The 18,037-nt window shown below is 46.8% G+C and overlaps 1 protein-coding gene across 1 annotated transcript in view; it reads left to right on the top strand.

Annotated features, from left to right (window-relative positions):
* Positions 1-727: 727 nt before the first annotated feature.
* The window catches only part of LOC310799250 (14-3-3 protein beta/alpha-1), a 35,380-nt gene continuing 18,070 nt past the window's right edge, over positions 728-18,037 (top strand). The window contains exon 1 of the mRNA XM_083661821.1: positions 728-856. The gene's annotated coding sequence lies outside the window, so the exon portion shown is untranslated. The remainder of the gene's footprint in view (positions 857-18,037) is intronic.

The raw sequence follows: 18,037 nt of genomic DNA, 5'->3' as shown, positions 1-18,037 counted from the left end.
CGACCGACGGTTCTCGAGATATGCGAAGGCCAGAAGAGGAGGAACGCACAGACAGACGCGTCCGAAAACATGGTCTCCTGGCTGAGATAATAACTAGCAAAGATGGTTCTCACCTGCAACAAAAATTACTTCCTCGTTTACATGAGGCGCATGTGAGCGCATGCGTACACATGCGCCTCAGGCAAACGAGGAAGAGATTTTCTTTGCAGAGAGCGATAGAAAAAACAAAAGGCCGTGATACTACTCTTCCATAGAAGAGCTTTGTCTGAAAAGGCTCACCGCAGCAGTGATGATATCTTGTTAGCTTGTAATGTAATGACACAACATAGCAGTGATAACAGTGCTAGCTATAACCTATCTCTATGTACATCACTGCTGTAAAATCACTCTGTGTGCGCACACACACACACACACACACACACACACACACACACACACACACACACACACACACACACACACACACACACACACACACACACACACACACACACACACACACACACACACACACACACACAGGGCCGTCAGGCGACACGATGATGAACTCAGATACGAAAGAGGCGCGGCCTCGTGGAGACAGTTGCCATGGCGACCGGCGCACGTCATCCTGTAGTGGTTGCCATGGTTCGCCTGTGACGTCAGAGTCCCTGCAGGATGCTGGGTAGACCCCGGGGCGCGGTCGCCATGGATACTGGCGGGGGGGGAGGGGTGGGGTTTAGAGGAAGCGGAAGTGTCAGAGCGAGGCGGAAGTGGTACTGCCCCTGAAACCCCCGAGCGAGCAGCGGCGAGAGGACAGCTTGATCACTCCCATCGTTAAGAGAATAAAGTGTGGATTCTCCAGTCCAGCCTAAAGGTGAGTCCACCTGCCCGGCAGCCCGGGGTGCTCTTACAGACGGCCCGGGCCGTGCTGTGTGGGCTAGGCCCCGCTCCGCTCTGCTCCCTGCCTCTGCGGAGGAAGCTGCCTATTGTGGTGTGGTGTGGTGTGGTGTGGGGCTGGGTGCAGGACAGGCCGAGCCGTGTGAGCCAACAGCCAGACATGAGAGAGCAAACAGCAGCCTGGACGCGACTGACCACGGCTACTGACAACGTGTCTGTGCTGTCAAATGCTGCGTGCGGAGCGGTCAGTGTGTGAGTGAGCTGCTCAGCTGAAGGGGAGGGACGGTGAAGCTTGGCCGTTAGCGTTTTGACACACAGCCCTACGCCTAGTTAGGAGGTGCTTTAGCATCCAGTGCTAAGAAGCATCTTGCGGGATAACACATCTCGCCTTTATCCTGGCCACAGAATCGTGTTGTCGATGTGGTTTGTTGTGTATCGCGGTGACTGACTGATGATCACACATCTAGCTGCTAGCTGTAGTAAGGTTGGTTGGCTGCCTTCTCCCCAGGACTTACATTAACGTCAATGTGAGTTAAATATTCACAGCGTGTCGGGGCCCTTTAAGCAGGTTTTAACGAAGAGGAACTTGCCAAACGCAACAACATGTGTGGTGTTTTCACAGCTCGCTGTCTGTCTGTCAGCACGGCTGTGGTTGAACTGGGTCAACTCCCGTTAGCTTACCGCTAGCTAGCAGCCAGGCTAGCTAACGTCACTAGCCTGGCTGTGACGTTAGCCTGCTAGCCCCGCGGTATCTCTCCATCTTAAAATTCCGCAAGGGAATGCGACAGAGAGGGCGTCACGTTAGCAGGCCGACTGCTACCCACACACTGCGGCCTGGAGACAAGACAGTCTGCACACCACAGCTCCTGTGCGCCTGCATGTTGAAGCGATGCGCTCACATTGACGACTTTTCTCCCAAACTGATTTTGTGTGTGTGTGTGTGTGTGTGTGTGTGTGTGTGTGGTGCGGTTAGCGTGTTAACCTTAGCAGATAGCTAACGTCTTAGGTGGTTGGGTAACGTTGCTAATGTTCAATGTATTGGTGGCGTGCCAGATTATTGTGGATAGCTGGTTGGACAGGGCAAGTCGGGTCAATTTTAACCATCAGTGGGTTGCTGCAGCTGTATGGAAACGCCTGTAACCGTGGTAACCTATATATTTATAGGCTAACATGAATGCTAAAGCTGGCTAAAATCTCCCGAATTGACAGCAGGCGTAGCAACTTAAGGCTAACATGATGGGTGTTGAAATGACAGTAACGTTACTGCATGAATGCCACATGCTGCCTGTATGATGCATGTTAGCCCCCATCTGCGCGTCACACAGTGTTTCCCATAAGTAAATTGGGGAGTTGAGCATTTAAAACACTCTCCTACCCGTCTGACGCTCGATCGCAGATCCAAAGATATACTAATCTCCCTATGGAAGCCAGTAGTATAGACAGGAGTGTTACAATGAAATTCCTGCGTGAAACAACCATTTAAAAGCAGTCTTTCCACAGCCTGTGCAGAAATTAGGAGAGGAGAAGTGTCCCATGCCGACAGGAACCTTGGGAGTTTGAGTATTTCATGACATGTTTTGCTTCCCATTAGGGATGGGCATTTTAACCAATTTAAGTACTGGAGTACTCTCCTTCTATTATGGGGGGGGGGGGTGTTGGGGGTCCATGTGGAAACACATGCTTAAAGGGATAGTTCGGTTTGTTTGAAGTTGGGTCCTATCAGCTAGTCACATACACTAACGTAATTCGGTACAGTGGTCTGTAAGCGAGGAGCAGTGTCTAACGAGATCCGGCACCCAGAGGAGCAGCCTCGCGCAGACTCACCAGCATTTCCTCTCGCAGTACAGGGGGTCAACAACTAAAATGTAATTTAGCCACCAAAAAACAACGCCCACCTAAACAAATCGATATCTGTGTACATGCACGCTCTATTTGAGAATTTTCTACGCTTTACTTTTCCGCCAAACAGTCATTTCATTCGGTACTGCTTTTTCTCCCAACCGTACAACCACCGTATTCCTCCGCTAAAGCCAGCACAGAGCACAGAGCCGCGGTTTACAAAACAGGAAGGCTTAGAAGAGAGATAAAACACTGACTTACTTTAGAGACAACAAGTCACCTGGCCTCTCTGGTCTGGGTCGTTTTCCACAATTTATCCTGGGAATGGTGAATAAGGTCTGCAGCCAGGGCACCCAGGCATTTAGGCAGCAGGCGCATCTCTCTGCCTGTTCACTCTCTGCAAAAGTTCCTCTTCTGTATTCTCTCTGGTTCATAATTGTATCCTCTTGTCACCAAGGTGAATGGCATATCATCCTCGCTATCAAAATCACTCATATTTTCGTTCATGTATTCTATTTGTTGTGTCTTCAAACCGGGAGAAATAAAATAGCCTACCCCCAAATAACTGCGGAGTAATCCAGTGCTGCGGCTCGGAGCTGGCTTTTAGCGGAGGAATACGGTGGTTGTACGGTTGGGAGAAAAAGCAGTGCCGAATGAAACTGCTGTTTTGCGGAAAAGTAAAGCGCTGAAAATTGTCAAAATAGAGCGTGCATGTACACGGATATCGATTTGTTTAGGTGGGCGTTGTTTTTTGGTGGCTAAATTACATTTTAGTTGTTGACCCCCTGTACTGCGAGAGGAAATGCTGGTGAGTCTGCGCGAGGCTGCTCCTCTGGGTGCCGGATCTCGTTAGACACTGCTCCTCGCTTACAGACCACTGTACCGAATTACGTTAGTGTATGTGACTAGCTGATAGGACCCAACTTCAAACAAACCGAACTATCCCTTTAACCCAAGTTTGGCTATGTTAAAGGGATAGTTCAGTTTGTTTGAAGTGGGGTCCTATGAGGTACTCTCATACAGTCAGTGCACTGGGTAAAGCACTCTGGACGCATCGCCCACCGAGATAGGAGAACTGCACTCCAGCTGCAACAGGCACAGAGAGCTGTCTGCTGAGTGTGATGGGGGCCAAGAGCAAAAACATACAAAACAACAGAAAAAATACATGAAATGCTTCCATACTGCTCACCTGGCATAATGCAAGTCTCCACAAGCCCTGTGATGCCACGTTGACTTGAAAAGATGTCATTTACACCCTGTTTTTAGCTGAAATCGTCACTGTAGCAAGGTTGTACCCTAGTTGTTGAACTTTCAGCTGCTAGCTCCAGTGACGATTTCAGCTAAAAACAGGGTGTAAATGACATATTTTCAAGTCAACTTGGCATCACAGGGCTTGTGGAGACTTGCATTATGCCAGGTGAGCAGTATGGAAGCACTTTATGTATTCTTTCTGTTGTTTTGTATGTTTTTGCTCTTGGCCCCCATCACACTCAGCAGACAGCTCTCTGTGCCTGCCGCAGCTGGAGTGCAGTTCTCCTATCTCGGTGGGCGATGCGTCCAGAGTGCTTTACCCAGTGCACTGACTGTATGAGAGTACCTCATAGGACCCCACTTCAAACAAACTGAACTATCCCTTTAAGCACTTAATTTCGAATATCTATTACTATGGTAATGACGGAGCAGGGGTAATCTGCTGTGTATGGGGCTGTTCACACATAACGTTTGCATTTTTGCATGGAAAAAGCACTACCTGTAGCACTTTTTGTGAGGACAGGGACCATTGGGTTAGCCTAGGTAAACCCAGCCACCACGTGACCTGCTCTCTCAGTTCCCAGTCACTAGCGTCTAGACTCCGGGCCATTCACAACGATTTCTGGGGCGATTGAAAGACCCGCGCAGACCCGCAGCCACCCCGCAGCCAATGAGTGACGGCGTGACTGCCAACATCAGTCCTGCCGTGATCGGCCAATCAGAGAGTGCGTCTTTGTCAATGACGTGTAACAGCTGCAGCGGCTTAGCACTACCTAGCCGTTAGCATTTGGCCTCTCTAAAGCATAGCTCCCGAGCTAGCTACTAGCTGGCTAGCTATATGGCTATGCAACTACGTGAGGAAATTCAAGTGAAAACAGCTGTTGAGGTTGAGGTCTGTTGATCAAAATAACACCTAGCGTTATCGAAATCGGATTTTAGCGGACCATACAAGCCAGGGCTTCAGAGCTGATCACCTGGACACATTTTATGGCGAAATTATCTGATAAACTTGTCTGTGCTGCTCTGTGGTGATCAGCTAATGTCTTCATAGCATTGTGATTATGATTTAATGCATTATGGAAGATAAACGCTGGTTTAACATAATTAAAATAATTCCCTACCAAACATGTAAAGTGACGCTTCTGGGCACTAGACCATTTGGGCATAACATTATGTAATGTGACATGAGATCACCACATTTCAATAAATATAACGTTTTTGCACATTTGAATGCTGCTGGTCGTTTGTTTAATGCTGTATATAGGCTATTGGATATTTAAAGCTGATACACTTTACACAATCAAATCTAACTTATTCACAGCAATACACAGTCCAGTAGTACAGTGGGCTAATTGTTTGAATTATATCGAAATATATTTGCATGGTGTAGCATGTAATGCAGATAATGTAGATAGATACTCTGACACAGAAAGGCAGACAAGCTAGCAGCAGGGATCTTGTCACACTGATTCCAGATAAACTCCTCTGTCTAGCCAGCTATACAATATTGATCAAAATAACACCTATATCGAAATCGGATTTTAGCGGACCATACAAGCCGGGGGGGCTTCAGAGCTGATCACCTGGACACATTTTACGGCGAAATTATCTGATAAACTTGTCTGTGCAGCTCTGTGGTGATCAGCTAATGTCTTCGCATTGTGATTATGATTTAATGCATTATGGAAGATAAACGCTGGAAGGCTGGGTAGCATTAGCTGACGTCATCCAGGCTACAGTAACATTAGGCTTTATAAGCATTCATTGATTGAAGCAGAGTGCTGGTCGGTTAAGTTTCTCTGTAGTCATGTCCTCCTCTGCTCCAATCTTCGTTCGTAGTTTCTTCTGTCTCTCGTCCAGCAGCTGCAGATGTCATCATTATCCACGTTATTGATTATTATTTATAAAAAAAATCTCGTGTAAATATTTTGTGAACGCACCAATAGTTAGAGAAGGAAACCTCTCTTTGCATTTTATTTTTTAATAAAAGTAGGCTACTTGTGATATCTCACGTGGTCGATCATCATTGCAAATTTATGTGAACAGCTAGGTTTAATGACAAATATGGAATATCACCCAAGGAAATACCACGGTTTAATGCCAACAGATAAACCATACAGATTTGTTGTAATTGTGAACACATAAGGGAGCAAAGACATGGTTTTCAAGCATAACACAATGTACAACTTTTATTCAAAGACAGGATTGAAAAATATAGGTCACTTGTATTCACTTCAGTAATGTCAGGTCTCAGTCGCATTCACGCTAACCTCTTAACTTCTAGCTAGGTCAAACACACCTTAACGTTATGAGTGTGGCCGTTTTGGATTAACATTAAGTCCACGATCAAGTCTAGCATTTCGGTATATTCCTACCTCTTAACATCTAGCTAGCTAGGTTGGATCTGGAATATGATATCGGCTTGATACATTTGATTGTAGCTACTCATACAGCCGTGTGGAGCTTATCTAGCTAGGTTGCATCTGGAATATGATATCAAGCCAGTAATGTAGCTAGCTAGCGTTAAATAGGTTTATCTGTAACCACGCTGAAATGCGAGGGCATTAACGTTAATATTTCTAGCTAGGTCAAACACACCTTAACGTTATGAGTGTGGCCGTTTTGGATTAACATTAAGTCCACGATCAAGTCTAGCATTTCGGTATATTCCTACCTCTTAACATCTAGCTAGCTAGGTTGGATCTGGAATATGATATCGGCTTGATACATTTGATTGTAGCTACTCATACAGCCGTGTGGAGCTTATCTAGCTAGGTTGCATCTGGAATATGATATCAAGCCAGTAATGTAGCTAGCTAGCGTTAAATAGGTTTATCTGTAACCACGCTGAAATGTGAGGGCATTAACGTTAATATTTCTAGCTAGGTCAAACACACCTTAACGTTATGAGTGTGGCCGTTTTGGATTAACATTAAGTCCACGATCAAGTCTAGCATTTCGGTATATTCCTACCTCTTAACATCTAGCTAGCTAGGTTGGATCTGGAATATGATATCGGCTTGATACATTTGATTGTAGCTACTCATACAGCCGTGTGGAGCTTATCTAGCTAGGTTGCATCTGGAATATGATATCAAGCCAGTAATGTAGCTAGCTAGCGTTAAATAGGTTTATCTGTAACCACGCTGAAATGTGAGGGCATTAACGTTAATATTTCTAGCTAGGTCAAACACACCTTAACGTTATGAGTGTGGCCGTTTTGGATTCACATTAAGTCCACGATCAAGTCTAGCATTTCGGTATATTCCTACCTCTTAACATCTAGCTAGCTAGGTTGGATCTGGAATATGATATCAAGGCTTGATACATTTGATTGTAGCTACTCATACAGCCGTGTGGAGCTTATCTAGCTAGGTTGCATCTGGAATATGATATCAAGCCAGTAATGTCAGGTCTCAGTCGCATTCACGCTAACCTCTTAACGTCTAGCTATAGCTAGGTTACATCTGGATTATGTATAATATACAGTATAATACTACGCTCACTACGTCATGACATTCACATTAACGCCTCCAAAAATCTACTGTAGCTAGCTAGCGTTAAATAGGTTTATCTGTAACCACGCTGAAATGTGAGGGCATTAACGTTAATATTTCAATTAGGTCAAACACACCTTACCGTTATGACTGCGGCCGTTTTTGATTAACATTAGCGTTAAGTCCATGATCAAATCTAGCATTTCGGTATATTCAGTGTGTGTGTGTGAAAAGGATGTTAGCATGCTAGCATTATTAGCACAGAATGTATACAGTCCATGGTACAACGTTAGCCCTTCAAGTCCTGAGGCGAACAGCACTGGAGGATGAAGTCTGCAGTCTGGCATTCAGTGTCCAGCATAACAAGCACGCCTGTTTCCTCATCAGGTTGGCAGCAGCTGTATAGATGATGACTGTTCTTCACAGCCACAAATATCTCTCCAGATCTGCGGCCATCTGCAGCAGGGATCGAGGTTTGGGTCCGTGTATATGGCAGGCCATCCTGTTCCTCTTTCATTCCCTGACCACCGTCACGCGATGTTCTCTCTTCTTGTAGCTGGTTGTAACCATTTGCGTGCTAGCAGTACTGAAATGAAAAGTGTTAGCTCGCTTGCTAACAACAAAGGTCGCAGAGCGATGACGCCATCTGCTGCACTGCGCATGTGCTCTGTGCACTAAACTGGTTGGATGATGGTTGCGTAATGGAGCGGTCTATCGGGGGGGGGGCAACAACCGCAGGAAATCGTTTAACAATGGTGGGAATCCAGACCATAGTGACTGAGAACAGGTCTGAGAGCAGGTCACGTGGGGGATGGGTTTACCCAGGCTACCATTGGGTGACGTTAGCTGCATCTGTTGTCCCTACCTCAGATCTCCGGTGGTTGGATGGCAGCATTGGTTAGCGCTTTGTTCCAGCAGACTTGTGAAACAAGCGAAGGCTCATTTCCAATAGGCCTACATGTCTGGTATAATCCATTCTGCTTCATGATCACAGTAACGTAAATCCACGGATTACAAGGTCCGATGTTCTGCCAAAAAGTGAAAACTGACCAGTGACCATAACGTTAGCTGCAGCTAATATTGATCACCATGAAGCAATAAAGTGATTCGTTCTCCACATTTCCTGTGGCTAACGTTATGGGACAATGACAGTGTAGTCAGTAAACTTTTTTATCGTGCGTGCATTATGGAGAAGCTGCGTCTGTCTCGTGTCGTTAACGGGAGGGCATCTCCACAAACAAAAGTAAATAGCTTATGGATGCACGTTGGATGAGAAAAAGCTATTTCAACGAACAAAGCATCAAAATACTCATGATGTTACGATTACAAGTGAAACTGTGGCTGTAAAGCATTACTCAAAATTAATATTAATGCCAATGTTACAATAAGGGTTTTATTTTGAAAGCCCTAAAGCAGATGACATACTTTCACCATCCTGGCTGACTTGACGCCCGTGCAGTTATGCCTGTCTGAAACAACACTGCCTGTATAGCCAGATCCACATGACGAATCGACGATGCGTACCATTGGGGTGGGGGGTGGGGCGAGTACTGACGTTATGAACGAGTACCCAAGTACCCCCGCCCATCCCTACTTTCCATGTGGGCTGGATTCAGGGCCTGAAATTAACACCCGCCAAGTGCCATTGGCGACCAGATTTTACGTTTGACGGGTGACGTTCAGGAGTCTACCCGCCACGTGGCAGGTCCAAAAATAGTCGTCATGTAAAATTAAAACTGTGTGTTTTGGTGTGCAGCCAGCTAACATGAGTGCTTCCTGAGGCTGTTTCATTCTGGCTCTCCCCTATAGGCTACCAAACTGACTCTGGAATGAAATGCAGTCGTCAATTTAGCGGAGGTAATTTGACAGTAGTGCTGCACGATTTGTGGAAAACGTGCGATTAGCGATGACTGTGGACAAGATTGCGATTTGTGATTGCGATATAATAAACAAATGGTATCTAGGCATGTGCTGGTATGAGTTTTTGACGGTATGATAACCTTGGACAAAAATACCACGGTTTCACGGTATCACAGACTAAAATAGCTACAAATATATTAAAATTTTAAATATATGACAAAATAAATAAATAAAACATTTTGAAATAAAATGATCTCTTTAAAAAATAGAAAACATTTTATGAAGAGAATACAGCATATATATTTTTTATAAAAACATCATTACAAATTATATAGCCATGTACCCTTCACAACATCCTGTGATATCAGTCAATGTTTGAGACATTTGCCTGTCTCAAAAATAAAAATATAAACTGCAGCACTGTGTTACAGCACATAGATGTAACACACGTTACAAGATGGCTCAGACTGCAAAGTTAGTTACATGTCTGCCCAGTAATACAGTGAGTAATACTGTACACACCCAGTAATACAGTGAGTAATACTGTACACACCCAGTAATACAGTGAGCAATACTGTACACACCCAGTAGTACAGTGAGTAATACTGTACACACCCAGTAATACAGTGAGCAATACTGTACACACCCAGTAGTACAGTGAGTAATACTGTACACTAGGGATGTTCATCAATTATCGAAAATCGATAATCGATCGTTAAGGATTGGAATCGATCCTGTGGCATTTGGATCGATTTTTTAATTATTAAAAAAAAAAAAAAAAAAAAAAAAAAAAAAAAAAAAATTTGGACTAGGTTTGGGTGGAATTCGTTCCTCCTCGCCCCACTCCATTGCACAGCCGACTAACGTGAGGTGGAGCTTCATATAGTCTCTAGTTTTCTGGCTGGGCATGGGCCTTTGTGCCAACAAAACTGTTTTAAACATGAGAAATTCACACCGGCATGCGCCGGGGACAGCAGTGTTGGAGAGGAGACACATTGAAATAAAGAGTTCATTGAGGAGAACACGTTGTCTTTCGTATTTTCTGCCATAGGCATTCATTTTGTTAAAAAAAAAAAAAAAAAAAAAAAAAAAAAAAATGAAAATATTGAAAATTTTCTAAGTATTAATAAAATCGATAATCGATAATTGATCGTTAATTCTCACCGATTATCGATTTTGGAAAATTTTCAAAATGAACATCCCTACTGTACACACCCAGTAATACAGTGAGTAATACTGTACACACCCAGTAATACAGTGAGTAATACTGTACACATGCACTTTATTTCTTTTGTAGTGACAGATTACAGTCAGATGGCCTCAAACGCCACACTCACGTAACTCTTCTTTTTTCTTATTTTGAGAGAGAGAGTGAGCGTGATTTACCGTAAGTGCAGACTTTACATGGAGACCCTGAAGGGTGCTTCTGCAGCTGCGAGAGAGAGTTACGTGCAGACTTTACATGGAGACCCTGAAGGGTGCTTCTGCAGCTGCGAGAGAGAGTTACGTGCAGACTTTACATGGAGACCCTGAAGGGTGCTTCTGCAGCTGCGAGAGAGAGTTACGTGCAGACTTTACATGGAGACCCTGAAGGGTGCTTCTGCAGCTGCGAGTGTTTTCTCTGCTCTCACAGCTCGGTTAATGTCACTATATTCTTCATCGCAGTGGGTAATTTACCTGCTGTCCACTTAAACGTGCACTAGTTCTGCAGAATCACCCGCAGCTCTCTCCTTCTTTTACCGACTTTCTCACTAATCACATGGCTGTTTACATTCTTTTCTGATGGCTACTAGTTACTTAGCTTAGCTGTTAGCGGTGGGTGCTGTCTCTCCCTCGGTAAGATGTTTTTGTTGAATGTTATATCATTACTGTATATTTGAGGAGGTGGGAGAAGTCTCCCGCTAGTGTTGATGTCCAGTGTGATGGCAGAGAAATGTGTTTTTGCTCCGTCGCGTGTAATGTTAGTTAGATGAGGCACACACACACACACACACACACACACACACACACACACAGACAATTCTATATATATATATAATTGCACCCTTTTGCAGTTATGTAATTGCACGTGCTGATTGCGATTCGATTAATAGACCCTTCTCACGGGGGCCATTTTGTGTCGAGAAGCCAGGGTAAACACAGGTGCAAGCAAAACACTAATGAGGGTTTCCAAATTCCAATCATGGAAGTTGGAAACCCTCATTAGTGTTTTGCTTGCACCTGTGTTTACCCTGGCTTCTCGACACAAAATGGCCCCCGTGAGAAGGGTCTATTGTGCAGGAGTAATTGACAGCCTATGTCGGGCGAATCAATCAATCAATCGCTCGCACTTGTTGCAGACGCTCGTATGATATGAGGAGATAATAGTCATCATGGGTGTTTTGGTGCTCAGCCGGCTAACATGAGTGCTTTGTGAGACTGTCTCTAGTTTACTGGCTGTTACATTCTGGCTCTCCCTGGAATGAAATGCAGTCGTCAATTTAGCAGAGGTAAAAAGCGTATTTTTACCTCTGCTAAATTGACAGCGGAGCAATCAATGAATCAATCGCTGGCATTTGTTGCCGACGCTCGTATGATGATGAGATGAATCAAAATGCTTCAAACCACAAATGAAGCCAAATGGGAGCCGAGAGCGAGTGCAGGAGAGCTGACGCAGGTGTGGAGTGGGAGAGGAAGGTGCGTAGCCCAAGCTGTGCGCCGTCTGCACTGATGCTGTCGCAGTTATTACTTTTAGCTGTGTTGTTTTTTCATCAAGGCCATGTCCAGAAGATCTGGGTTCATGAGTGTCTGCAAATGCAGATAGATAGGCTACAGTAGCATGTTGTCTGTTTCAACAACAAAAGCGTCCTTACAGAGAATTACGTGCCTGTTGAATGCTGAGTGACCAATTAAATATTGTTGCTGCAAAATCAGCCTCTTAAAGGGATAGTTTGGATTATTGGACATAAAGTTGTATGAACTCCATACCAGTTGTAGAGTGTATTGGGAGCTGACTTAACGATCCATGAGTCCCGTGGGCGGAGCTCTAGCTTGATCTGAGTGCAGAAAAACGAGTCCCGACGGACATTCTGGGGTCACGGAGTTATCAAGTTTGACTCCTAAAGAAAGCATGCATGTGTTATGATGACATCTCATTTCAACAATAAAACTGCAGTCTTGCTGTTGATCAGACCGCGCTATTTATTGGCACTACTTTTTGGCTCCGTGCACTGCATCCGCGGTAGGGGTGGGGGGGGGGGAATCGATACACCATAGTATTGCGATATTTTGCCTGACGATATTGTATCGATATTTGGACGATATCGTATCCACGATATATAAAAAAAAGAAAAAATTGCCGGCTATGCCATGCCAGGCCACCGGGCATCTGCCCGAAGCGCCCGATGTTGCAGTCCGCGCCTGCAGTGGCGTATTGAGTCCAGAGAAGCTTAATAATGTAGTCTATGTGTGGGGCCAAAACAAAACAAAAAAAGTGAGGTCCGGTGAGGTCAAGGAAAAGGTAGGAAAAGGAGTTAGGCGATATATCGAAATATCACAACATTCAATATATCGCAATACTAGCATATCGCAATATCGCAATACTATCATATCGTGACTCAAGTATCGTTTTAGTATCGTATCATGGGCATCTGGTGATTCCCACCCCTAACCCGCTGCCGTCACTAACACTGTGTACAGGTGTTTCAGACACAGCGCGCTCTGTAAACAGGCTACTGAAACATACTAAACATGTCTGACTACGAAAGCAATGAAGATATGCCGTTTACACCAGATTTGAGGGGATGTCTTTATGAACCTGAATACACAGATGAGGAACTTGTCAGATCGACCTAGAATGGGCAGAGAGAGAGGAGAGAGAGAAGATAAAGTGAAGAGAAGAGAAAAGACACAGTACTGATGTCCAGCATGACTGGTGACGAGGGAAACATGATTACTGCGTCGCGCCATGCACCGGGTCTGCCTGGTGCGCGGGGTTCTGGGGGGGGGGGTCTCGGGCGGGGGTGTGGGACCCGGGCAGGGTGAGGGGCAGGGCAGGTGGTGGCAGCCTGATGGTGGGAGTGGCTGCCCTGGGTGTCTGTGCCCAGCGGGGTGGTGCCGCTGGCGGTTCTCTCCCCCTCTCCTCTCTCCCTCCCCCCTCTCCTCTCCTCTCCCGCTCTCCTCTCATCTCCCCTCCCCTCTCCTCTCCTCTCCCCCTCCCCCCTCCTCTCCTCCCCTCTCTCCTCCTCTCCTCTCCCTCTCCTCTCCTCTCCTCTCCCCCCCTCCTCTCCTCCTCTCCTCCCCTCTCTCCTCCTCTCCTCTCCCTCTCCTCTCCTCTCCTCTCCCCCCCTCCCCCCTCCTCTCCTCCCCTCTCTCCTCTCCTCTCCCTCTCCTCTCCTCTTCTCTCCCCCCCTCCTCTCCTCCTCTCCTCTCCTCCTCTCCTCCCCTCTCTCCTCTCCTCTCCTCTCCCCCCCTCCTCTCCTCCTCTCCTCTCCTCTCCCCCTCTCCTCTCTCCAGGCAGCCTCTCTGGTTCCTCCTCTCCTCTCCCCCTCTCCTCTCTCCAGGCGGCCTCTCTGGTTCCCCCCACCCACCCCACTCAGCGGTTGCCTTTTATACACGGTCCCAAACAGCGCAGGACAACGCGAGTGGCTGGCTCAGATTTGAAACAGAGCCAGCCAATCGCTGGCTCTGTTTGCCAAACAGAGCCAGCCAATCGCGTTGTCCTGGTTGTCCTACCATATATGGACTTCCTCCCCCCGACTGGCTCGCGCTTAACCTTGCATCCTCCTCTCCTCTCTCCCCCTCTCCTCTCTTCTTCTCTCTCCTCTCCCCCTCCCCCCTCCTCCTCCCCTCTCCTCTCCCCCTCTCCTCTCCCCCTCTCCTCTCCTCTCTTCTCTCCCCCTCTCCTCTCCTCTCTCCCTCTCCTCTCTTCTTCTCTCCTCTCCCCCTCCTCCTCCCCCCTCCTCTCCTCTCCTCTCTCCCCCTCTCCCCCTCTCCTCTCCTCTCTCTTCTCCCCCTCTCCCCTCTCCCTCTCCTCTCTCCCCCTCTCCTCTCCTCTCTCTTCTCCCCCTCTCCTCTCTCCTCTCTCCCCCTCTCCTCTCCCCCTCTCCTCTCCTCTCTCCTCTCTCCCCCCTCTCCTCTCTCCCTCGCCTCTCTGGTTCCCCCCACCCACCCCACTCAGCGGTTGCCTTTTATACATGGTCCCAAACAGCGCAGGACAACGTGATTGGCTGGCTCTGTTTGCCAAACAGAGCCAGCCAATCGCGTTGTGATGACGCGCCTGTGATGACGTAATGTCCTGTGCCCCATGACCGGATGGACCATATATGGACTTCCTCCCATCACCAGGCTCTGCTCCTCCTCCCCTCCCCTCTCCTCTCCTCTCCCCCTCTCTTCTCCTCTCCTCTCCCCCTCTCTTCTCCTCTCCTCTCCCCCTCTCTTCTCCTCTCCTCTCCCCTCTCTTCAACTAAACTCTCCTCTCCCCCTCTCTTCTCCTCTCCTCTCCCCCTCTCCTCTCCCCCTCTCCTCTCCCCCTCCTCCCCCCCTCTCCTCTCCTCTCCCCCTCTCCTCTCCTCCTCTCCACTCCTCTCTCCTCCCCCTCCCCTCTCCTCCTCTTCTCTCCCCCTCTCTTCTCCTCTCCCCCTCTCCTCTCCTCTCTCCCCCTCTCCTCTCTTCTTCTCTCATCTCTCCCCCTCTCCTCTCCTCCTCTATCTCTTCTCCTCTCCAGGCGGCCTCCTCTCTCCTCTCCCCCTCCTCCCCCCCCTCCTCTCCTCTCCCCCTCTCCTCTCCTCCTCTCCACTCCTCTCTCCTCCCCCTCCTCCTCCTCTCCCCCTCTCCTCTCCTCTCCTCTCCCCCTCCCCTCTCCTCTCCTCCTCTCCTCTCCCCCCTCTCTTCTCCTCTCTCCCCCTCTCCTCTCCTCTCTCCCCCTCTCCTCTTTTCTTCTCTCCTCTCTCCTCTCTCCCCCTCTCCTCTCCTCTCCTCCTCTATCTCTTCTCCTCTCCAGGCGGCCTCTCTGGTTCCCCCCACCCACCCCAACTCAGCGGTTGCCTTTTATACACGGTCGCAAACAGCGCAGGACAACGCGATTGGCTGGCTCAGATTTGAAACAGAGCCAGCCAATCGCGTTGTCCTGTGATGACGTAATGGCCTGTGCCCCATGACCGGATGGACCATATATGGACTTCCTCCCCCCGACTGGCTCGAGCTTAACCTCGCATCACCAGGCTCTGTTCCTCCTCCCCTCCCCTCTCCTCTCCTCTCCTCCTCTCCTCTCCTCTCCTCTCCTCCTCTCCTCTCCCCCTCTCCTCTCCTCTCCCCCTCCTCCTCCCCTCTCCTCCCCCTCTCCTCTCCTCCTCTCCACTCCTCTCCCCCTCTCCTCTCTTCTCCTCTCCTCCTCCCCTCTCCTCTCCCCCTCTCCTCTCCTCCTCTCCACTCCTCTCCCCCTCTCCTCTCTTGTCCTCTCCTCTCCCCCTCTCCTCTCCCCCTCTCCTCTCCTCCTCTCCTCTCTTCTCCTCTCCCCCTCTCCTCCCCTCTCCTCTCCCCCTCTCCTCTCCCCCTCTCCTCTCCTCTCTTCTCTCCCCCTCTCCTCTCCTCTCCTCTCCCCCTCCTCCTCCCCTCTGCTCTCCTCTCCCCCTCTCCTCTTCTCCTCTCCTCCTCCCCTCTCCTCTCCCCCTCTCCGAGCTTTTGGTTGCCCGAATAAAAATATGGTTGCCCAATTTTAGTCGCCTTATATTTTGAGTAATTAAGATACTATGCAGTCATAAGCCGGCTTAATAATGACGATGTGACAGAAAAGTAAGTATAATAGTCTAGTACAGCGTTTCTCAACTGGTGGGTCGCGGGGCCGTTTTGATTGGGTCGCGGACATTGGCCAAAAAAAAAAAAATTAAATTCAGATTATTGAAACTGGATTAGCCTGACCAGTTTTACTTGTTTAACAAGCTGAAGCATATGCTCTGCCTGTAATTCAAGAGAAGTCTGCCTTTTCATTCCATATTTAATTTTAGTTCAATTCAGATGATTGAAACTGGATTAGCATGGCCCCAGTTTAATTAAAAGTTATGACCAGTTTAACTAAAAAGCATATAGCCTGCCTGTGATTCAAGAAAAGTCTGCCTTTTTATTTCATATTAGTTAAATTCAGACTATTGAAACTGGATTAGCATGACCAGGTTAACTTGTTTTATTATTATTATTATTATTATTATTATTATTATTATTATTATTATTATTATTATTATTATTATTATTAACTTGTTTAAAAACATATAGGCATGTCATTCAAGATAAGTCTGCCTTTTATTTCATATTTCATACAGTTCAAATAAGACTTTCTGAGCATGACCAGTTTGATTTGTTTAAATTTAAAAACATATAGGCCTGTAATTCAAGTCTGCCTTATTTCAATTGGTTTTTAGCCCTAGTTGCACTTCTGTTGCACTTTTTTGTTTATTTGAGGTTTATAACAGTGCATGAAGGCATTGTGTATTAAATTAATGCGCTATTTTTTGTGCAATAAATTTGAGTGGTTAAAAAAAAATCTGAAATTTGGGTCGCGACTTCATGACAAGGAAAATAGTGGGTCCTGAGGCTACACCAGTTGAGAACCACTGGTCTAGTATATAGTATAATAGGCCTATTCAGCGTGCGCACCGGGTGTAGTAGTAGTAATAATGATAATAATAATAATAAATTTGTGTCATTTCGTTTTCTAAACAAATCTTATTTTTTGTTTTTATAATGCATTTGCACTGAAAGGATTTGTTTAACTAAAATTTGTGAACTTTCATTTTCATATATTTTTTAACAGTTATTGTTCATATTGTGCTTAATTTATTAATCCACGTAGTTACACAATTCGGGGTGTGCACGGCCTGGCGAAAACCGTCTGCACAGGAGCCTTGTGGAGGGGTGCGTCTGCTGATTTGACTCACTTTTCCGTGCGGACACTCGCGGTCCTCGCCGATGCGGGAAGCATATGAGACCTAAGCGCTTGTTGTAGGCTACATGCTTTGCAGTATAGCATTAGTTTTCCGTCCCGTTCAAAGACGCACGGGTATTTCACCTCGATGACAATTTCCTCGTCCTTTGTTTCTGTGCGGGGCTGCGGGCGGACGCGGTTCTTCGTTCTTGCTCTTTGAATTATCATCTTGCAGCTCGATTTGTGATGTGGATGCTGACGCAGCATTATTAATCGGGGCTTGGACCCATGCAGCTACGGTGCGTCTTGCAGCCGCTGTGATTGTGTGCGAGCAGCCACCTGTCCGAGTCAGTACTCGCTAAACATACCGCACGTGCAGCATGCATCACGTAGGTTCCGACTGGTAATTAGTAACATCGTTCCGATTGTAACAGCAATAAAATGTCACATATATGTCACTCACAACAAGTATTAAAACATATTTATTTGGTGTATATTTTACTGTTTGCTGCTGTACATATTTTTTTGCATGTTAAAACGTGGTTGCCACTGGGGCAACCAAAGGCCAAGAAATGGTTGCCCAAATCATTCGGGCAACCGTTAATGTCGAGCCCTGTATATTTATAACGTTATAACGTACTCCGGTTTGCGGTTTATAATTGAGGGCTGAATACAGCCGTGCTGAGGGGTTGTGACTATTGCGCAACACACAGGTGAAAACCGTCATTATATACTGCACCTTACGCCTGCTCTGGACTAGGCGTAATATTTACGACCGGTCTTAAGGTGCGTTCACACCGACCTATTAAAGTTG

This window comes from Poromitra crassiceps (assembly GCF_964638095.1).
Source record: "Poromitra crassiceps genome assembly, chromosome: 27".
Taxonomy (NCBI): Eukaryota; Metazoa; Chordata; class Actinopteri; order Beryciformes; family Melamphaidae; genus Poromitra; species Poromitra crassiceps.
Note: the sequence above shows the minus strand (reverse complement) of the source record. Positions and strands in the feature narration are given on the sequence as shown.